Source organism: Chiloscyllium punctatum, chromosome 2, assembly GCF_047496795.1.
Source record: "Chiloscyllium punctatum isolate Juve2018m chromosome 2, sChiPun1.3, whole genome shotgun sequence".
Lineage (NCBI taxonomy): Eukaryota > Metazoa > Chordata > Chondrichthyes > Orectolobiformes > Hemiscylliidae > Chiloscyllium > Chiloscyllium punctatum.
In genome coordinates, this window is record NC_092740.1 from 76,235,267 (window position 1) to 76,259,391 (window position 24,125).

The following is a 24,125-nucleotide window of genomic DNA, read 5'->3' on the forward strand; positions in this document are numbered from 1 at the left end:
TCCAAGGTGGTATTTCTCCTACCAAGACAAACCAAAGACAAAAGAGGATTAGTGGCAGTGAGCTGCCTGGAATGACCCTTACCCAATATTGGAGGATGTCCATGGTCTCCCTCAATACTTGAAGTAACTCTTTAGAACTCCAAATAGTCCTATCACCTACCTATTGGAATAATGTAGCTGATTGAATTTGGCCTATGCCTTTATCTGATATTAGAAAAAGGCATTATGAGGCATAGCAGCCTTAGTCATCTTATATTCAGCCACTGACTAAGCATCAATCCTAGTATAGGTGGTTCTCCTATAACACGGTAGATGCGTTCCTGTGCAATATTGTGTTTTAGAAATTCATGTAATATAAATAATGGGGCCTATTGGAAAAACAGAGGTGGGGGAAAACCACCAAAATTATCAGTAAAAATCAAAACAAAAGTAGTAGTTAGCCTAACACAGACGATAGCACTGTCCAAGTAAATCTTTACATCACATACTTTAATAAAATAATACAGTAAATTTAACATTTTAATACTAAAATCACTGAAGACAGCACTGTACCTTTCACAAAGCTCTACACCCGAAAGCACGTGGGCCAACTGACCACGTGATGCTGACGCGCGGAAGTCCAGTCCTGAAGATTCTCCCTCCTGTTTGAAATAAAATTCCTTCTAAACGTGGACTACAATTCCCAATTTCAAGGCTTGCAGAGCTGATTGCATTCCTGTTTTAGTTGAACACACTGACTTTGCATTTTGTCGACAGAGGATCCTGAGGCCAAGGTTTGCTGTTCAGTTCAGGATGGAATTGTGTAAAACCGAATTTGCTTTAGAAAAGGTCCACAATTCATGTCGAAAAGGGAATGGGAAGGGGAATTAAAATGGGCGATGACTGGGAGGTCTGGTCGGCCTCTGCAGGCCTGGCTGAGATGCTCAGCAAAACATGCCCTGCGTTTACATTTGATCTTCCCGATGTAGAGAACACCACATTGGGAGCACCTGTTGTAGTAAACTAGGTTGGATCAGAGGCAGGTGAACCTCAGTCTCACCTGGAAGGACTGTTTGGGGCCCTGGTAAAAACAATGACTGCAGATGCTGGAAACCAGAGCCTAGGTTAGAGTGGTGCTGGAAAAGCACAGCAGGTCAGGCAGCATCCGAGGAGCAGGAAAATTGACGTTTGGACAAAAGTGCTTCATCAGGAATAGAGGCAGGGTGCCTGCAGGGTGGAGAGATAAATGAGAGGGGGTGGGGGTGGGGAGAAAGTAGCATAGAGTACAATAGGTGAGTGGGGGAGGGGATGGAGGCGATAGGTCAGAGAGGAGGGTGGGGAGGGTAGCAAAGAGTACAATGGGTAAATTGGGGTGGGGATGAAGGTGATAGGTCAGAGAGGAGGGTGGAGTGGATAGGTGGAAAGGAAGATAGGCAGGTAGGACAGGTCATGGGGACAGTGATGAGCTGGAAGGTTGGAGCTAGGGTGAGGTGAGGGAAGGGGAAATGAAGAAACTGGTGAAGTCCACATTGATGCCCTGGGGTTGAAGTGTTCTGAGGCGGAAGATGAGGCGTTCTTCCTCCAGGCGTCTGGTAGTGAGGGAGCGGCGGTGGAGGAGGCCCAGGACCTCCATGTCCTCGGCAGAGTGGGAGGGGGAGTTGAAATGTTGGGCCACGGGGCGGTTTGGTTGATTGGTGCGGGTGTCCCAGAGATGTTCCCTAAAGCGCTCTGCTTGGAGGCGTCCAGTCTCCACAATGTAGAGGAGACCGCATCGGGAGCAACGGATACAATAAATGATATTGGTGGATGTGCAGGTGAAACTTTGATGGATGTGGAAGGCTCCTTTGGGGCCTTGGATGGAGGTGAGGGAGGAGGTGTGGGCGCAGGTTTTGCAATTCCTGTGGTGGCAGGGGAAGGTACCAGGGAGGGTGGGTTGTTGGGGGGCGTGGACCTGACCAGGTAGTCACGGAGGGAACAGTCTTTGCGGAAGGCGGAAATGGGTGGGGAGGGAAATATATCCCTGGTGGTGGGGTCTGTTTGGAGCTGTCGGAAATGTCTTTGAATGATTTAGTTTATGCGAAGGTTGGTAAGGTGGAAGGTGACCACCTGGGGGGGTTCTGTCTTTGTTACGGTTAGAGGGATGGTGTTTGAGGGCGGAGGGGCACAGTGGACGGCACGGTGGCACAGTGATTAGCACTGCTGCCTTACAGCGCCAAAGACATGGGTTCAATTCCTGCCTCAGACGACTGTCTGTGTGGAGTTTGCACATTCTCCCCGTGTCTGCGTGGGTTTCCTCCGGGTGCTCCGGTTTCCTCCCACAGTCCAAAAATGTGCAGTTTAGGTGAATTGGCCATGTTAAATTGTCTGTAGTGTTAGGTGAAAGGGTAAATGTAGGGGAATGGGTATGGGTGGCTTGCACTTCGGCGGGTCGGTGTGGACTTGTTGGGCCGAAGGGCCTGTTTCCACACTGTAAGTAATCTAAAAAAAAAGGACGAGATGTGTTGGAGGGCATCTTTAACCATGTTGGAAGGGAAATTGTGGTCTGTAAAGAAGGAGGCCATCTGGTGTGCTCTATTCCTGATGAAGGGCTTTTGCCCGAAACGCTGATTTTCCTGCTCCTCGGATGCTGCCTGACCTGCTGTGCTTTTCCAGCACTATTCTAGTCTAGACTCTGTTTGGGGCACTGGTTGGGGGTAAGGGAGGTGGTGTACTGGCAGGTTTTGCATTATTTCTGGTTGCTGGAGAAGGTGCCTGGTGGTTCGGGGGTGTTGGTGAAGAGAATGGCGAATACTAAGGACTGTTGAAGGGAATGGTCCTTGCTGAGAGGGGTGGGGAGGGGAAGATATTCTTGGTAGTGGGGTCTAATTGGGGTTGGTGGAAGTGTTTAAGGATAATACTTTGGATACGCAGACTGGTGGGGTGGTAGGTGAGGACAAGGAGAACTCTGTCTTTATTGCATTTGGGGGGGGGGGGTGGTTAGACCAGTGGAGTGGGGAATGGAAGTGATGCAGTGGAGGGCTGTCTGGATGATGGGGTGAGGAGGAGGGGGACAGAGATGAAAAGCATGTTGTGCAAAATATGTGGACATCCGGGGTGCTTGGGAGCGGAATGTCTCCTCATCTGAGCAGATGCGGCGGAGACAGAGGAATTAGGAGAATGGGATGGAGTTCTTATAGGGCCTCAAACAGTCCTTTCAGGTGAATTAGAGGTTCACCTGCCTCTCGTTCAACCTAGTTTACTGCATCAGGTGCTCCCGATGTGGTCTTCTCTACATCAGGAAGACTAAATGTAAACTCAGGGCTCATTTCACTGAGCATCTCAGCCAGGCCTGCAGGGTCAACCTGGCCTCCCAGTCACCGCTCATTTTAATTCCTCTTCCCACTCCCTTTCCAACATGACCATCCTTGGCCACAGCGAATCAGACCGTAAACTGAAGGAACAACACCTCATCTTCCACCTGGGCAGCCTCCTCCCTGGAGGATTCAACACTGAGTTCTCCAATTTCAAATAGCCTCCCTCCCATCCCCTGATGCCTTTTCCAGCCCCTCCCCTTATAGAAGTTATTATGGCAGTAATGTAGTCAACTTAGTGTTGCAATGTATGCCCGGGATCATGTTACAGGGCTCCAGTAACAGATAATGGCAGTGCATTGTGATAGGTTAGTTAAATCACTGGGAGTTGAGATCATGCTGAAGATGACGATGTTGTAAGGTGATAGGTTCAGTGTGATGGAGGGAACCAGTGTGGCAGACGATGATTCGTTTAGAAAGACAAAGCAAGCCAGCATGATTGGCTATGGTAATGTTATCCAATAAGCGTGGGACCAACAAATTGTATAAGTTGCAGAAGAACAAGGAGTTTTGTGGGGAAGCCAGGGAAAATGTTGTGCTGACTTCTGCAGCTTTGATTTTGCAAGATTAAAGTTTAATTTTGTGACGAATTTTTTGTGTTTCCTGGTAATTTTTCCTCTGATTAACCCTTCCTTCCAATTACCAACTGGATTCATTCCTCCCATAGACCAACCAGGTCATACCCTCTACCTATCTTCACCTATCCCCACCTCACTACCCCACAAACTCCAACCACCCCTTTCTCACTTGACACCCAGCCCCCAGTCCTGAAGAAGGATTACACCCAAAACATTGACTTCTCCACCTCTGACGCTGCCTGGCTTCCTCCAGCCTCCCGCTTGTCTACCTTGGATTCCAACATCTGGAGGTTTTCTTATCTCCTACCCCTTCTGCATGGCAATGTAAAACTTATTAACTTGTTAATTACAGGAAGTCACCCTTGAAGGTTGATTTATTTAACATTTTGCTTTAATTTTATTAATTAGTACATCTATTTAACTTTGTCAGTTTTACTTTAATGTCATTTGCCACAGACTCCCCTTTGTGTGGCCCACATGAATATTTCACTAGTGCTTCTACTCTCACCCTCAGTCTCACTTTCTCCTGGTGCCACTCTTGTCTCCCAGTACTGCTTCCTGCTGCTTCCCTCAATCTTTATCTCTCTTACCCCTCCACCCCCATTCATTGTCTCCTGTCCATGCTCCCTGGCCTTTCCTCTTGTCCTATTCTTCAACCTCCAGCCTTCCCTCTTTCCAGCGATGATCCCTACTCTTGTTCTCATTTTGCCATCTAGGTCTCGCCTCTCACTCTTTGTTCTTACTCTAAACGACCCACATCCCCTCAAGGTAAAAACAATGACTACAGATGCTGAAAACCAAATACTGGATTAGTGGTGCTGGAAGAGCACAGCAGTTCAGGCAGCATCCAATGAGCAGCGAAATCGACGTTTCGGGCAAAAGCCCTTCATCAGGAATAAAGGCAGTGAGCCTGAAGCATGGAGAGATAAGCTAGAGGAGGGTGGGGGTGGGGAGAGAGTAGCATAGAGTACAATGGGTGAGTGGGGGAGGAGATGAAGGTGATAGGTCAAGGAGGAGAGGGTGGAGTGGATAGGTGGAAAAGAAGATAGGCAGGTCGGACAAGTCAAGGAGACAGTAACTGAGCTGGAAGTTTGAAACTAGGATGAGGTGGGGGAAGGGGAAATGAGGAAGCTGTTGAAGTCCACATTGATGCCCTGGGGTTGAAGTGTTCCGAGGCGGAAGATGAGGCGTTCTTCCTCCAGGCGTCTGGTGGTGAGGGAGCGGCGGTGAAGGAGGCCCAGGACCTCCATGTCCTCGGCAGAGTGGGAGGGGGAGTTGAAATGTTGGGCCACGGGGCGGTTTGGTTGATTGGTGCGGGTGTCTCGGAGATGTTCCCTAAAGCGCTCTGCTGGGAGGCGCCCAGTCTCCCCAATGTAGAGGAGACCGCATCGGGAGCAACGGATACAATAAATGATATTGGTGGATGTGCAGGTGAAACTTTGATGGATGTGGAAGGCTCCTTTAGGGCCTTGGATAGAGGTGAGGGAGGAGGTGTGGGCACAGGTTTTACAGTTCCTGCCGTGGCAGGGGAAAGTGCCAGAATGGGAGGGTGAGTCGAAGGGGGGTGTGGACCTGACCAGGTAGTCACGGAGGGAACGGTCTTTGCGGAAGGCGGAAAGGGGTGGGGAGGGAAATATATCCCTGGTGGTGGGGTCTTTTTGGAGGTGGCGGAAATGTCGGTGGATGATTTGGTTGATGCGAAGGTTTCAAGACACTTTCCCAACTTTTGATCTGAACTTGACTGATGGTCTGGGATCCATCTAGTGGCAGACGTTGGTCAGTGCAAGTAGTCGTGAGACTTCAGTTGATACCTGCACTGACCGACATCTGCCATTAGATGGAGCCTGATCATTCGAAAAATATGTATGGTGAGTGCTGTATTTATTTATTTCAGATTGGACTTATTTTACGTTTAGCGATGCATTTAGTCCAAAATAACTTAACCATGTCCTGAATATTGGTTCCTATGGGAACCTATGATTCAGTCGTAGTCATGATTTTCAGGACTCCCAAGTTTATGTAAGAACATACTTGAGATCCTAGATCCTAACTCCTTTTAATATTACCAGTAGATCGACCATTTATAGCAGAGCTGCCGACGGCCCTTTAATACCTTGCTGGGATGTTTGGAAACTCAGACACTGCTTATTGCAAAGGCAGAGATTGATTCCAAACAATCTTACATCTCCTTCAAAGTAAAATAGTCAAAATCTACTTTTGATCTTCAATAATGGAAGAACCCAAACCCACTATTAGGCAGATTTCAAAACACGTAACATGACCCACACACTTATCAATAATATTATAAATATCATAATTCTAAGAAAGTCCCTGAAGAGGATTGATGAGGACAGAGTGGTGGAAGTGATCTATATGGACTTCAGTAAGGGTTAGCAAAGTCACATCACATGGAATACAGGGAGAAACTAGCTATTTTGATACAGAACTAGCTTGAAGGTAGGAGACAGACTGTGGTGGTGGAGGCTTGTTTTTCAGACTGGAGGACTGTGACCAGTGAGGTGCCACAAAGATCAGTGCTGGGTCCACTACTTTTCGGTCATTTGTATAAATGATTTGGATGTGAACATAGGAGGTGTGGTTGGTACGTTCGCAGATGACACTAAAGTAGGGGGTGTAGTGGACAGCGAAGGAGGTTACTTCAGAGTACAATGAGATCTTGATCAAATGAGCCAATGGACCAAGAGGTGGCAGATGGAGTTTAATTTAGATAAATGTGAGGTGCTGCACTTTGGAAAGGCAAATCAGGGCAGGACTTAAACAGATAATGATAAGGTATTGGGCAATGTTGCTGAACAAAGAGACTTTAGAGTATAGCTTCATAGTTCCTTGAAAGTGGAGTCACAGGTAGATAAGATAGTGAAGAAAGTATTTGGTATGCCTGCTTTTATTGGTGAGTGGATTGTGTATAGAAGCTGAGAGGTCAAGTTGTGGCTGTACAGGACCATTGCTAAGGCCACTTTTGGAATATTGCATGCAATTCTAGAGGAAGGATGTTGTGTAACTTGAAAGGGTTCAGAAAAGATATATGAAGATGTTACCAGGATTGGACAGTTTCAGCTACAGGGAGAGACTGAATAGGCTGGGGCTGTTTTCCCTGGAGCATCCGAGGCTGAGGGGTAAATTTACAGAGATTTATATAATCATGAGGGGCATGGATAGTATAAATAGACAAGGTCTTTTCCCTGGGGTGGGGGAGTCCAGAACTAGAGGGCCTAGGTTTAAGGTGAGAGGGGAAGGCTCTGGAAGGGACAGTTGGCAGGCATGAGACTTTGTCGTTAATGACTGGCCACTATTCCACAGTTCAGTCTCTTCCTTGTTGCCGGCCAAATCTCCATTTGTAAACAACCCCAAGGTCCTGCTGGTCTGTAACTTGGCTTCCCCCCTCTGCCCCCCCCCCTCCCGTTTGAACCAACAGTTGTGTAAACAGCACTTACACTGAGTGTCAGGTAACTTATTCTTTAAAGGTGTAGCAATCCTTCAAAACTCATTGGCTTTTAAACAATTCTTTTGCCATTTCAGTCCATAATCAACAATGTAGAAAACTCAAAAGATAATGTCTTCACATGCCTTCACCCTTAACAATAACAAAATGCCGTTTCAAAAATGCATTTCCTTACAAAAAATGTGATATACAAACAACAAAGCTTAAGATTTATGTCCATGTTTCCTTCCATCACCCTTATACAACTTTATACAATCTTAGTACTGGTTTTCTCCCACAGTGCAAAGATATGCAGTTTAGGTGAATTCGCCATGGAAAATGCAGGGTTATAGGGATAGGGTAGAGGGGTGGGTCTGGTTGGTATGGGCTTTGGAGGGTTGGTTTGGACTTAGGAGTCAAATGGCTTGCTTCCACACTGTAGGGATTCTACGATTCGATAGTATTTTTTATATCTTTGACCTATTTCAACATTTACACTCAGGACAATATATCTGCAATTGCATTGCCTTGTCCAGCAATATGCATTGTTGCAATGTTTTCATGCAGAGTGTGGTGCGTGTATGGAATGACCTGCCAGAGAAAGTGGTGGAGGCTTGGACCACTACAATGTGATGACTCAGTGGTTAGCATTGCTGCCTTACAGTGCTAGGGACTTGGCTTCAACTCATTTGCTGTAAGCTATGACTTAATGAATATATTAGTGTGAAACAGTCACCCTGTGCTGCCTGCAAACAGGTTTAAGTATCTAAAGAAAGAAGATCAAGAAACAACATTTGATCAGCTAAAGGATCATCTCAGCAAACCCTGTGGACAGGGATCACTGAACTACCTTCCTCCTCTTTTTCTTCATCCATAACACCCATTTTTTTCTTTGAGTCTGTATGTAGAGGAGGAATTGCAGAAGTGTATTAGAGATTGGATTAGAAAATATATATGCTCCAATTTATAATTATTTATGCATAGTTAGACAATTTATTTGTAATAAATAGAAATCCTAATTGAGTACAGAAACTTTGTCAAATTTGTCAAATTCTATATATATTAAAAATAATCTTTCACGTTGTAACAACTCCTGGAGATCTTCTGGAATAGCGGGGCCTGATTTTCACTATCCCATTGAAGAGCAGATATAGGGTCATACAGCACGAAAACAGACCCTTTGGTCAAACTAGTCCATGCCGACCAAATTTCCCAAATTAAACTATTCCCATTTGCCTGCATTTGGCCCATATCCTTCTCAACCTTCCATATTGATGAACTTATCTAAATGTCTTTTTAAATGTTGTAACTGAACCTTCATCTACTACTTCCTCTGGCAGTTCATTCTATAAGACCATAAGACATAGGAGCAGAAATTAGGCCATTCAGCCCGTCAAGTCTATTCCGCCATTCAATCATGGCTGATACATTTCTCAACGCCATCTCCTGCATTCTCCCCTTAACCCTTGATGCCCTGAACAATCAAGAACCTATCTATTTCACTCTTAAATATATTCAATGAGGTGTATTTCTTCTGTGGCAGTGAATTCTGTAGATTCACCACTCTCTGGCTGAAGAAGTTTCTCCCTATCACCATTCTAAAAAATCTTCCCATTACTCTAAGGCTGTACCCTCGGTCCTAGTCTCTCTGACCAATAGAAACATCTTTCCAACATCCACTCTGTCCAGGTCATTCAGTATTTGCATGTTTTAACTAAGTCCCCCACCCTCCCATCCTTGTAAACTCCATCACGTATAGATCCAGAGTCCTCAAATGTTCCTCATATGTTCAGCTGTTTATTCCATATACCGTGGTCATGAATCTCCTCTGAAAGTGCTCCAGGGCCAGTACATCGTTCCTGAGATATGGGCACAATACTCTAAATGTGACCTGACCAGAGCCTTATAGAGCCTCGGAAATACATCCCTGCTTTGAGTCCTCTCAAAATAAATGCCATCATTGCATTTGCCTTCCTTACCACTGACTCAACCTGCAAATTTTCCTTGAAAGAATCCTGGATGAGAACTCCCAAGTCTCTTTGCACTTAACATTTCTGAATTTTCTCCCCATTTAGAAAAAAAAGTCCATGCCTCTCTTCTTTCTGTGCATGACCTCACACTTGCCCCATTGTACTCAATGTGCCACTTCTTTGCCCACTCTCCTAACCCGTCCAAATCCTAACTAAAACAATTTGATTTCAGACAGTCAACATGCTTTCGTCAAGGGCAGGTCGTGTCTCACAAACTCATTGAGTTCTTTGAGAAGGTGACCAAGCATGTAGCTGAGGGTAGGGCAGTTGATGTTGTATACATGGACTTCAGTAAAGCCTTTGATAAGGTTCCACATGGTAGGCTGTTGGAGAAAATGCAGAGGCATGGAATTGAGGGTGATTTAGCAGTTTGGATTAGAAACTGGTTTTCTGAAAGGAGGCAGCGAGTGGTGGTTGATGGAAATATTCAGCCTGGAGTCCGGTTACTAGTGGTGTGCCACAAGGATCTGTTTTGGGACCACTGCTGGTTGTCATTTTTATAAATTACTTAGACACAGGCACAGGTGGGTGGGTTAGTAAGTTTGCAGATGACACTGAAAGTCGTTGGAGTAGTGGAAGAATGTTACAGCTTGCAGGGGTACTTGGATAAACTGCAGAATTCGGCTGAGAGGTGGCAAATGGAGATCAATGCACAATCAATTGTGAGGTGATGCACTTTGGGAAGAATAACAGGAAGGCAGATTACTGGATCAATGGAAAGATTCTTGGTAGTGTGGATGTACAGAGGGATCTTGGAATCCACGTACATAGATCCCTGACAGTTGCCACACAGGTGATAGTGCCGTTAAGAAGGCGGACGGTGTGTTAGGTTTCATTGGTAGAGGGATTGAGTTGTGGAGCTGCAATATCATGCTGCAACTATATAAAACGCTAGTCTAGCCACACTTGCAATATTGTGTACAGTTCTGGTCGCCATATTTTGGGAAGGATGTTGAAGCATTGGAAAAGGTGCAGAGATTTATCAGGATGTTGCCTGGTCTGAAGGGGAGGTCTTATGAGGAAAGGCTGAGAGACTTGGGTCTGTTCTCATTGGAAAGAAGAAGGCTTAGAGGGGATTTGACAAAGACATACAAGATGATCAGAGGATTAGATAGGGTAGACAGTGAAAGTCTTTTTCCTAGGATGATGACGTCGGCCTGTACGAGGGGGCATAACTACAAATTGAGAATTTAAGACAGATATCAGAGGCAGGTTCTTTACTTAGAGAATGGTAAGGGCGTGGAATGCCCTATCTGCCAATGTAGCTAACTCAGCCACATTAGGGAGATTTAAACAATCCTTATAGACAAGCAGATGGATGATGATGGGATAGTGTAAGGGGACGAGCTGAGAATAGTTCACAGGTTGGCACAACATTGAGGGCCGGAGGGCCTATTCTGCGCTGTATCGTTCTATGTTCTGCAGCCTTCCGCCTGCTCGATGCTACCTGTCCCTCTACACACAGAGACCACCCTCTGTGTGAAAACGTTGCCCTTCAGGTTCCTTTTAAATCTTTCCCTCTTAAAAAATATGCATTCTAGTTTTGAACTCCCCCATCCCGAAGGAAAACACTCACCTTATCTATGCCCCTCATGATTTTAGAAACTTCTTTAAGGTTCTTCAATCTCCTACCTTCCACTGAAAAATATCTCAGCCTCTTTTTATAACTGAAACCCTCCAATCCGGTTAACATCCTGGTAAATCTATTGAAAATGGTCTCAGCTTCTCAAGCGGCTTCGCCTTTGATAGTACCTTAGCAGTAGGTATAGACTTTTTCACTAACGGGAAAAAGGCGGGCAGCTCCTGAAATGATCACTTCGGTTATCAATCTTGTCCCAAAACGTTTCTTTCTATCGATGTGAATGACCCTGTACATACTACTACTTGTTTTCTCTCATCTTCAACCTGATGCTGTTTATTCAGGTGCCATTACTTTTCCAAATAATTCCTTGTATTAAGTCAAAGAAAAAAATGCCCAGACGTTCAGACACAGTTTAAACCATTTCATTCGGAACCAGTCCTGTCTAACGTCTTCTTCTGATTGGCTGGAGGAGGCCCCGGCTCTTTCATATCATTGGTTCATCGCTAATTTATTTCCAATGTTCCACGCTGATTGGTTGTATTCTTTGTCACTCGCCGCCCGCTGTTGAATTTCCGCTGTCAAAACTTATCGAGATTCGTGGAGTTTGTTGTGTGTTTGTTTAGGGGTTTGCAGTTTGTCGTGGGTTTACTGAGTGTCTGAAGTCTGTCTGTGCAGTGGGGTTGACTCTGTGTGTGTGTATATAGTGGGTTCATTGTGGGTCTGTAGTCTGTCTGGGTCGGGGGGTTTGGCAGTGTGTGTGTGTGTGTGTCTAGCGGGGGTTTGCTGCCTGCCTGTGTGTGTGTCTGTATCTGTATCTGTGTAGTGGGACGTGCGGTGTGTGTGCCAGTGTCGTGGGGTCTGCAGTTTTTATACTGGGGTTTGCTGTCAATGGATATTCACGACAAGAAGCTTACTGAGCATTGAAGAGACGCCTGGTACCTGAGCGGGGCGCGGGGTAAGTTCACTTTTTAGTTGACTCTGACACTTGTGGGAGTCCATGCAAGTTTGTCAATTCCCTGATCCCAAATAGAGCAATTAGCGCCTGGACACAAGGACATTTTCCACAGTGTACCATTCGTTAGTGTGTGCTCTTCCCCCCCTTGCTGTCTGTAGGAGAACAGGAACTCTGAGCTCGGACACTGAGCCACTTGGAGGGATTTTCCGTGGGGCCTCGGCGAGTGAGCAGCGAGTGCTCCATCTCCAACAGCAGATACTGGCGACCAGAAACCTTTCCTGCTTTCACATTCTGGATGTACAACAATCTGCAATTTAAAAATTTCGCAACGCCCCCAACCCACGCGTCGTGTTATTGACAACTTTGCAATGCTGCAAAGTGATACCGAAGTGATACCTTTTTATTAATTTAAAATGGTTCGTTTTCGGTACAGATATCAAACTGGCCTCCTCGATTGTAGTTAATTATGAGTGACAGTTAACTCGATTCGAACACCATTCACGAATTTCTGATCAGAAAATGATTTGAAAGTTGATCTAATTCTGATCTTTAGTAGGGAACACTGCTCAATGCGCATGGAAACCCCCCAGAGTAAATATTTTGGCCCGTGCGACAATGCATGCAGAATACAACCAACTAATAAAACCGTGTTTCTGCACAGTTAGACTCTACAGCTAACCAACATGAGGCAAGTGTGGACTCGTTGGGCCAAATGATCTGCTTTCATACTGTAGAGGTTCGATGAACACCATTACAGAATAATGGAATGTCTATAGCATTGAAGACCATTCAGCCCATTGTGCCTATGCCAGCTCTCTATAATACTCAGCTATACCTCCTTGCTCTCCTTTTTCTGTAGACCTTCTCTCTCTTCAGAAAATGATCTCACGTGACAGCCACAACGCATCATAACTCTTACACTGTCGGTGGTACATTCCAGCTCCTAACCACTCTACATAAAAAGACTTAATGCTCACGTCAACATTGATTCTTTTGGCAATTTCTGTAGATCCATGCCTTTTGCCATGATGAGCTTCTCTCTATCTACAATGTTCAGACCTTTAATGATTTTTGAAAAATGCAATCAAATCTCCTTCCAGCCTTGACTTCTCAAAAGGGAACAGCCTCAGTTTTGCCAATCTGTCGCAACTGAACTTCCTAATTTCTGAGACCATTTGTTTCTATCATGTGTGCCATATTAACCACCTTCTCATCCTGCGTTGCTACCTTCAGTGATATGTGCACATACACCCCAAGGTTCCTTTACACCTGCAGCTCCTTTGTAAGTCCATCCATCGCTGTATGAATTCTCCCCTTCCTCATTTCCACCTAAGGTCTGCCAGGAGTCTACTCATTCTACTAGCTTCCTGAAGCTTATCATTAACTTGCTCACAAGTCACAAGCTATTCAAATTTGGTGTTGTCTGCAAGTTACTAAATTGTGCCCAGTACATCCAAGTCCACATTGAGAAAGCCAACACTAAAATGCACTTAGAAAATTACATTACATAATAAAATGCATCCTGACAGAGTTAACTTACATTAATATAGTGCCTTTGTATAAACATTCCAAATCATCTCTCAGCAATGCTATGAAACTAATATTTTCATAAGGCATTAGAATAGATGCCTCGATAATTTAAGGAGCACCTTAAAACAAGGAAAGAAAGTGGTAGCTGAAGACAAGGCCACCAACAGTGGAGTGGTAAAACTAGGAATGATCAAGAGGTCAGTGTAGAAATTACTTACAGCTCATTGAGGTTCCAAGATAAGGAGCCAGTTTCGGAGTGTTCAGAAAGCTGGACCAGGAATCAATATAGTTCACAAAACCCAGGAGTGAAAGATTCTTCGTACGTTAGCAGTTTTGGATGAGTTTCAGTTTACCGAGGATTGAAAATTGGAGGCTGGCCAGCTGAATGTTGGAATAGTCAAGTCTAGAGATGGCAAAGGGATAAATTAGAGTTTTGGCAGGCAATGCTGTATCAGCACAGTTATGGAATTGGACGTAATCTTGGTGATGTTGCAAATATGTGATCCAAAGCTCATCACAGGATCATGGAGGACACTGAGGTTGTGAATAGTCTGCTTTTGTAAGCTGTCAGGTTTGATTACAAACAGTGATCACTGAGAAGGATGGAGTCAGTGGCCAGAGAACAGAATTTGCAGTGGGGACCAAAGACAGTGGCTTCAGTTACCAAAACATTTAGTTGGAGAACATTCCTGCTCATTTGGAAGTGGATGCTTCGTAGGCAGTTTGACGAATCAGCTGGTAAGGGTATTGAGAGAAATAATGGGAAGGTACAGGTAGGTTCTGTCATTATGCTTGAGAAGTCTTACATTTTGTTTCTGCATTATTTTGCTGACTATACACAAGAAATGGTGATACTCAAGAATAGATCTTTGGAGGACTCCAGCAGTAACTGCAGGACTAGGATGAGAGCCAATCGCAGATACCATATTATCCATGCCTATAGAAATAAGAATGGAAACAGGAGAAATCAATCAGTTAGGATAATAGCAAGTTTAAAAAAAACTTTATTGTAGAATGAACTTTGACAGCAGTGTTCCATATTTCTTTCAATCTATCCATGACATGATTACGTTTTGTGGAAACATTACTGGTAGGAGAAAAAAAACTGTTTAATATAAGGTTTTTCTGAATGTTCAAGAACGAATGTGACTGCATGTGTCTTTCTAATGGGTTTTAATGCTGATGGGTCCATTTTGGCATCAATAAAATAAATAATTCTGAATGATAAAATGGAGGAATAGCACCCATCTCAGGGTGAATATAGCTGGAGTGTTAATCTGTGGATGCTAGCTGTAATTTGGTCACTTTTATTGTTAATATTGTATGAGTGGTTAACTATCATACAGTTTGGGACATTTATATACCAAGCAGTGATTGTGTTTGAGGTTGTTTGATTTTAACTGATTAGAATTCTATGATTCTCTAATTCTATGAAGAAAAAATGTTTGTTCTTATCTATTAAGAGTAATCTTTGTGTTCAGTTTCTGTTTGTGATTCTCTTAATCGTATTCTAAAGGAGTTACTTACATTTTGTTGTTTCTATTAAGCTTACTTGATTCAAATCAAAATGTGTGCATTTAAATGCATGAATTTGAAAAATAAGCTAATTAGAAGAACATATCTCTCTCACCACCAGACTTTATATTTATAAACAGTGGTAGGGACAATGAGCTAAATCCGTGGCCAGACTGACTAATTTTTGCTTTCAAACAATGTAACTTGCATAACCTAGCTATGTCACATGATGGTGGAATGCTTCGATGATCCTGTCAATTTTTATAGATACACAATAGAAAGCATTCTATGTGGATGATCATAGCTTATTATGACAACTGGTCTTCCCAGGACTGTAAGAAACTAATGATAGTTGAGAACCCAGCCCAGTCCATCATGCAAACCGACCTTCCACCATTGACTCCATCTATATTGCTCGCTGCTTCAGGAAGGCAGCTAACATCATCAAAGACCCCTCCCACCCTGGTTATAATCTCTTCCAACCTCTTCCGTCGGGCAGTAGACACTAAACACTTGTACATATACAGTACTAACAGACTCAAGAACAGCTTCTTCCCTGCTGTTATTAGGCTTCTGAATAGATCTCTCAAATTTTACATTTAATGTTGATCTCATGCTTCGTATATCTTCTCTGCAACTGTAACATTGTATTCTTTGTATTATCCAAATGCACTTTATATGATAAGATCTGCCTGTACTGCATGGAAAACAAGACTTTTCACTGTACCTAAGTGTGTGGGATGTTAATAAATCAAATCATTTTACTGGTCCTTCTTGAATTAGAAACAAAGTTTAACTATTAACTAAAATAAAGCAAAGAACTACAGATGCTGGAAACCTGAAACAGAACGTGCTGGAGAAACTCAGCAGGTCTGGCAGCTGTAGAAAGGAGAATCAGAGTTAATGTTTTGAGTCTAGTGACCCTTGATCAGAAGTGGAAGCAGATGAGAAAGGGTAGTACTTATACTGATGATAAGGAGTGGGGTTGGACAAGGAGTGGAGATGATGCTGAGAGAGAAAAGAGAGGCAAACAAAGGGATTGCTGATAATAAGCCAAGAAGGAAATAGTGAGTGGAGAGTTAATGAGAAGTGTTATTGGGTTGACAATAATTTGGGAGCAACCCAAAACCAGAGCTTGGCATGTGGGGTAACAAAAAGGAGGAGGATGTCATGTTCTGAAATTGTTAAACTCAAGTGTTGAATTCTGAGGGCCATAAGACATGTCAGTGCACAATGAGATGCTGTTCCTCCAGCTTTCATTGATCTTTGCTGGAACACTGCCGCAGGCCTGAGACAGAAATGTTGGCCAGGGAACATGGTGGTGTGTTGAAATGGCGGACTGCTGGAAACTCATGGTCATTTTTACGGTTGGAACATTGGTCTTTGGCAAAGCAGTCACCCATTCTGAGTTTCATTTCTTTAGCATAGAGGAAACAACATTGTCAGCTGCAAATATAGTAGACTGGATTGAATGAAATGTAGGTACATTCACCTGGAAGATGTTTCAAGTTTTGGATGGTGAGGAGGGAGCAGGTAAATGGGCAAGAGTTGCACATTTCTCATTGCATGAGAAGGAGCCGCGGAGGTGTGAGAACGTGTTGATAGTGAAGGAGAAGTGCACCAGTGTATTCTCTCTTTGTTTAAGTTAAACAAGAAAATGATTGTGATTATTGTTGTGATTTGTTTGATGATTAGAAGTGAAAACAAGTATATTTAGAGAGAATAGATTACTGCCTGTCAATGTTGAAAATTCAATTTATAACTATTTCCCTTCATAAATATTTTTGAGACTTAGGCAGTGTTTTAGAATTTGGAAATTGTAGAAGTTAAATTTTGAGTATTAAAAATAACACTTTTGTTTACAGAAATGTATTTTTAGAGACTGCTGCCATTGAAATGTTCACATCTACCTGCATGTGAGACAAATTACATACTTGTAAATAATACTTTAGAATACATAACATTTCTTTTAAAACAAAACTGAAATTTTAAACTTGAATGCCTTTCCATAAGATTAAGTTGCTGAAGGGAATGGGCTGGCTATCTGCATCATGTTGCTTTGTCTATTGCATTGATCAGTCTAACCAGCCATCCTTAAGGCAAAAGACGTACAAAATTAATGTTGTGAAGTCAGGAAGTTCATAATGTTGCTTCTAACCACACAGAGGTTCATCCTTCTTGCCAAGCCCACTTTGGTGACCATTTTGAGATCCACTAATCCACCCCTACCCAAAATATACTTGGATTGTCTATTGATGAAATTTAAATAGGGCCTGACCATAGGGACAGGAATAGGCCATTTAGTCCCTCAAATATGTTTTAAGTTTTAGTTGAGACCGGGCTGATCTGTATCTGAACTCTAATTGCCTTCTTTATGATTTTTAAAAATTCTCCTGTGGGTCACGGGTGTTATTGCCAGTCCCTAATTGCCCTTGAGAAAGTTGTGGTGAGCTGCCTTCTTGAACTGCTGCAGTGGGTTGATCTACGTTGCCCAGAATGGATGGAATTCCAGGATTTTGACCCAGGGACAGTGAAGGAATGGCAATATATTTCCAAGTTGTGATGGTGAGTCACTTGGAGGGGAATTTGGTGGTGTTCCCATATATATGCTGCCCTTCGCCTTCTAGATGGAACTAATCATAGGTTAGTTAGTGGCTGTCTAAAGATCTTTGAGCTTCTGCAGTGTGTTCTGCAGATAGTATACACTGCTGCTACTGAGCATCAATGGTGTAGGGTGTGAATGTGGTACCAGTCAAGTGCCCTGCTTTATCCTGGATGGTGTCAAGGTTTGCGAGTGTTGTTGGAGCTGCACTCATCCAGTCAAGTGAGGAGTATTCCACCACACACCTGACTTGTGCTTTGTTGAAGATGGACAAGCTTTGGGGAGTCAGGATGTGAGTTACTGTCTGTAGTATTCCCAGCCTTTGACCTGCTGTTGTACTTGTATGACTAGTCCAGTTGATTTTCTGCTCAATGTTAATCCCCAGGATGTTAATAGTGGAGGATTTAGTGATTGAAACAGCATTGAATGTCAAGGGGTGGTGGTTAGATTGACTGTTTTTGGCGATGATCATTGTTTGGCATTTTTGTGGCATGATTATTACTGCCACTTGTCAGTCCAAGCCTGGATATTGTCAGATCTTGATGCATTTGAACATGAACTGTTTCAGTATTGGAGGAGTTGTGAATGGTGCTGAACACCCAGCAATTATCAACAAACATCCCCACTTTTGACCTTATGATGGAGAGAAGGTCATTAATGAAGTAGCTGAAGATGGTCGAGCAGTGTCTCCAACTGTTCCTTGATGTCATGTGGAGTGAATCAAATTGGGTGAGGACTAGCATCTGTTTTTCTGGGGAGCACCGGAGGAGACCAGGATGGTTCATCCACTCAGCACTGCTGGCTGAAGGTTGCTGTGAATGCTCCAGTTTTATCTTTTGCACTGATGTGGTTGGAGATAGGGATATTTGTGAAGTCTTTTCCGCCAGTGAGTTGTTTAATTGTCCACCATTCACAAATGGATGTGGTAGGACTGCAGAGCTTAGATCTGATCTGGTTGTACGATTGTTCAGCTTTGTCTGTCACTTGCTGCTTGTGTTGTGTGGTATGCAAGTAGTTCTGTTTGGTGGCTTCACTAGGTTGACACATTTTCAGGTATGTCTCCTGGCATGCTCTCCTGCACTCTGAATTGAACCAGCTTTGGTCCCTTGGCTTGTTATAAAATAAATCCCATCTGGAATACCATCTGGGCGGCTCTCTGTGATGTTTCATTAGCGAGTCCTTATCTTGGGGAGAAAGGAGGGCAGTACTGCTGAGCTCAAATAGGCCAGGTGTTGGGAAGGGGTTCTGCTGAGCTCTATTGTGGCTGTGATCCTGTAGTCAGTTTTGACCATGGCACCACACAAGAAATATGATGTTTTTGGAGAGAATGCAGCAGAGATGCACCAGAATCATATCAGAAATAAAAGTTAAATTCTGAAGACAGACTGATTGGTCTAAATTTTTATCCTCTTTAGTACTGATATTGGATTTGTGGAATTTTAAGATAATTGAAGTATTTGATAGGATAAATCAGACCAGACAAGACTATTTACTCTGATCAAAGAAGCTGTACATTACCATTAGGGCTAGGCAGCTCAAAACTATTAAGACACATTTCACACATAGAGTAGGGCAAATTGGGAACTGTCTTCCCAAGATACTGCTGAGGCTGTGTCAGTTTAAAATTTCTAAACCAAAGTTGATTGGTTTCTGCATAACCCAAGCATGACAAGCTATTGAACTAGATGACCTAGTGGTATTACTGCTTGACTATTAATTTAGATACCCAGAGAATGTTATGGGGATCTCGGTTTGAATTCAGCCATGAAAATGGCTGATTTGAATTCAACAAAATGTATCTGGAAAGAAAAATCGGCTGATGACCATGAAACCATTGTCAATTGATGGAAAGTCCCATCTCTTGCCTTTTAGGGAAGGAAATCTGCCATCGTCACCTGGTCTGGCCTACATGCTGCCAGGGGACTTTGCTGATCGGGTTCTGGGCTGATTGTTGAGGCTGTTGCTTGTTTCTGGCTGCATTGTGGCTGCTGTCTGATAGTGTCTCTTCAGGAGTGTGTAATGCCCCTTTTTGTGATGGCCACTACTCTCTGTGTCTGCTCAGGTCATTGTTCAATGGGGTTGCTCTGCTAGTTTACTCCCTCACCCCAGCTGATGGGATGTCAGTTGTGGCTGGAGTCACTGCTGGAGGGTGGGAGGGGGAGAGGGAGGTGGAAGGTGATAGCCTCTGCTACAAATGGAGTTGGGCGGCTCTCTGTGATGTTTCATTAGCGAGTCCTTATCTTGGGGAGAAAGAAGGGCAGTACTGCTGAGCTCAAATAGGCCAGGTGTTGGGAAGGGGTTCTGCTCTATCGTGGCTGTATCCCCGTAGTCAGGGAAGGTGGGTGACTATCAAAGTCAGGGGTGACTGTTCCTTCATCTAAGGAAGGGCAGGTCCTGGAGGCAGTGACAGAGAGGCAAATCACAGCTCTCGTCTGCTGCTTCCTGGTGAAGACCTTGAGGAGCGGTGAAACAGGGGAAGACAGAGCAAGTTGTAAAACTGAGAACTGCCGCAATTAGAGCTAGGAGGAGGTCACGGCAAAATTGTGTCAACAGGGTGAGGCAAGGTACTGGAGTAAGTAAACAATGTTAAAATGAATCTCAATACTGTCAGCGAGATTGCTGGTCCTAACAACTTATATCAATAATGTAAACAATGCAAAAAGAGGCAACATTTTAAATGGATTCTTTGACTTTCTTCCAAATAAGACAAGAAAAGCAGTCAAACTTTATAGTTGTAGACTATCTAAACAGTCATTTTCAATAACATATGCCAATGTAGTCTTTGAGAACTTATTTAGTTGATATTTTTATTTATAATGTCAAAATCAAAATATATAACTATTAAAGTCCCTTGTGGCGATTTTGTCATAAAAATGTGAACAGCATGTGATGCACTACAGCAGCAAAGCGTGCAAATGTGAAGTAAGATTGCAAATTGCATGTGTCTATGAATGAGGCTTTTATAGTACGTGTTTGGATGATCTTTTCTGTAATGATTCATCTTGGACTCCCTTTGATTATAGAGCCTCTGTGTTAGTATAAATGAGATGGATACACAGTAAAAGTTGAAATGTGAATTATGTTTCTTTCAACCACTTAAACTATTTGTCATAGTGTGGCCATGTGCCACCATTTCAACCCTTGTACAAACTTTGAAATTAATGTTTCTATTCACTGTGATAGAAAATTTATGCTTTGAATTGCACTTTACTATTTTCTTCGAGGTGTTGAAATTTAGATCACACAATTTGATGTGAAAGCAAATTTGTACGAGAAAATCCAAATCTATAACCTAGAGGTGGAACTCTGTGATTTCATCATTTGTAGTTCTTAAAATATATTTGTAGTTTTCCACAATGTAGTCTGTGGTCATTTTGGATAAAATGGCCCACAGGCTTTAGTGAAGATCGATAGTAAATTACATTAATATGTTATTGATGCCTAATTTTTCAGGAGGATTAATTATTTATTTTGCTACAAATAACATTGGTATTTTGTGAGTGAATGTTTTGATGCTGATTGTCCATATGTAAAATTGTGCAAATCTGTCGTGATAAAGGACAGCTATCTCTTTTTTTACCTTATTCATTTACAGGATGAGGGTGTCGCTGGCTAGGCCAGCATTTATTGCCCATCCCTAATTACCCAGAAGGCAGGTAGGTAACAGTGAACTACTTTGCTGTGGGTCTGGTGTTTCTTGTAGGCCAGACCAGATGAAGATGGCAGTTTCCTATCCGAAGGGACATAGAGTCAGAGAGATGTATAGCATGGAAACAGACCCTTCGGTCCAACTCGTCCATGCCAAACAGATATCCCAACCCAATCTAGTCCCACCTGCCAGCATCCGGCCCATATCCCTCCAAACCCTTCCTATTCATACACTCATCCATATGCCTCTCAAATGTTGCAATTGTACCAGCCTCCACCACTTCCTCTGGCAGCTCATTCCATACATGTACGACCCTCTGTGTGAAAAAGTTGCCCTGTATATTTTTCTCCTCTCACCCTAAACCTATGCCCTCTAGTTCTGGACTCCCCGACCACAGGGAAAATACTTTGCCTATTTACCCTATCCACGCCCTTCATAATTTTGTAAACCTCTATAAGGTCTCCACTCAGCCTCCGACACTCCAGGGAAAACAGCCCCAGCCTGTTCAGCCTCTCCCTAAAGCTCAAATCCTCTAACCCTGGCAACATCCTTGTAAATCTTTTCTGAACCCTTTCAAGTTTCATAACATCTTTCTGATAGGAAGGAGACCAGAATTGCACACAATATTCCAACAGTGGCCTAACCAATGTCCTGTACAGCCGCAACATGACTCCCAACTCCTGTATTCGATACTCTGACCAATAAAAGAAAGCATACCAAACGCCTTCTTCACTATCTTATCTACCTGCGACTCCACTTTCAAGGAGCTATGAACCTGCACTCCGTCTCTTTGTTCAGCAACACTCCCGAGAACCTTACCATTAAGTGTATAAGTCCTGCTAAGATTTGCTTTCCCAAAATGCAGCACCTCGCATTTATCTGAATTAAACTCCATCTGCAACTTCTCAGTCCATTGGCTCATCTGGTGAAGATCCTGTTGTAATCTGAGGTAACCCTCTTCACTGTCCACTACACCTCCCAATTTTGGTGTCATCTGCAAACTTACTAACTGTACCTCTTATGCTTGCATCTAAATCATCAGTGAACCAGATGGGTTTTTCCCAACAATCAATTCTTGGTCATCATTAGACAATTAATTCCAGATTTTTAATGAATTCAAATTCCACCATCTGCATTGGCAGGATTTGAACCTATGTCCCTGAGACATTACCTGGGATGCTGGATTAACAGTCCAGCGATAATGCAACGAGGCCGTCACCTCCTCTTGTTCAAAATATTAAATTTATATTCTGTGAATGTTAAGAATATAACTCCCTTTGATGTAATGGCTGTTTCATTACCAAAATGGGCTTATACCATTGAAGCATATTTTTGTGCTGGATGCTGTTTTGGATAAGTTAGCAGAATAGGCACTGGGTCTGTGTGGCTAAATATGCTGGTTAGGTAAATAGTGATGTCAGTCAGCATTTCACAGTGATTTGACACAAGGGAGGCCATTTGTGACCTGTATGTAGTGGCCAGCATCTTCTATTAACCTCACACAGCGCTATTATCAACTATTTTCAGGTTAGTTGTTGAAAGACATTATTACCTGCTTCTGCTGGGTTAGTAAGTGTTTGGTGTTCTGTTTTGTAAAGTTGGATAGTAACATGTGACATTGGCATTGATGCTGATTTCAAGGTCTCTTGCTTCTGGTCCTGGGTGTGATATTTTACATTTCCCTTGATCTGCAGCATAGCAATGAGAGCGAGGAGGATAAACTGCTGGAAGACAGATGGGAAGACAGAGAGAATGGCTCTCTGTAGGAGACAATCCACTCAGTCTTCAAGGGTCATTTCCCTGACCTCAATCTATGAAACAGTATGCGCTCAATCAAGTAAACTGTCTATTGTAGGTAGACTTGCAGCCTTGGACCATGACAAGTGGAGCATTGTCAGTGACTGCAACGATGACATGGCCTTAATTTTGTTTGTATTGAGCACCTGCAAGGCTGCTGCAAGTCTTACTTCCAAAATTGTGCAGTACTTCACTATTGTTTCATGAGGGAAATCATTGAAGCTCTGCAGGAAGAGAGAGTTGATTACATATCATACTCAGTTACAAAAGACAGGCAGCAGAATGAACACCACAGCTTGTCCAGAATTGCAGGTTTCCCCAGATAGTGCAAGATGCATTGGCTGTACACATATCTCTGTGGGTGCTGTGTATAACTTCAAAGATGAACCACAACAGAAAGGGGATCCACCTTCTCACCATTTCACTGCTGTGCACATTCAGTCCATCAAGTAAGTGAGAGCCCAGTGTCCTGGCAGCAACTGATGTACCATCAGTATTTGAGCACCAGAGTAATCACCATGATGGTTATTGAGTAGTGAGTATTATCTGCTGACCACAAGTAATCATCACTCTGCTGTGTAATGCATTAATATGTGAGCAGCATATACATTTGATACATAACATAAATACATATATGTGTACCTCCAAGATCCATGAAGCCACACTAACTATCCTGGAATTGAACAATGAGCAATGTTTCCATTGCCTGGACTGTTCTCTGGAAGCACATGCAATTTCCATAGCTAACATGCAACTGTGACCATTCCCTTTCTCGTTAGTTGCAGTCATGCAGCACATAATCCTGCAAGCGAGAGAGAAGTGTTGCCATTTGAGTGTGATGCAATGTGATTTGGCAATGTCTTTGTCATGGTTGAATAGCTGGTAACATGGGTATACTGAGAGATGTGGGTGTGAGACTTGCTGCACTGTGAGGATGAGGTGAAACTGTATCGCAAGGAATGGGCCAGGATTGTTGTTAGTTAATAGGTCAAGGGATGGTGTTGCATTGAACAGTGTGTAAGACTAGTGGTTCATTTGTGGGGAGATGACCTACAACATTCAACACCATCCTTGCAGTTTCTCTAGAAAATTCACTCACGCTCTGTGGATAGAGGA

The 24,125-nt window shown here is 43.3% G+C and overlaps 1 protein-coding gene across 2 annotated transcripts in view; it reads left to right on the top strand.

Annotated features, from left to right (window-relative positions):
* Positions 1-11,523: 11,523 nt before the first annotated feature.
* The window catches only part of LOC140485793 (tumor necrosis factor alpha-induced protein 8), a 131,105-nt gene continuing 118,503 nt past the window's right edge, over positions 11,524-24,125 (top strand). For both annotated transcript variants that reach the window (XR_011962464.1, XM_072584305.1), the window contains exon 1: positions 11,524-11,916. The gene's annotated coding sequence lies outside the window, so the exon portion shown is untranslated. The remainder of the gene's footprint in view (positions 11,917-24,125) is intronic.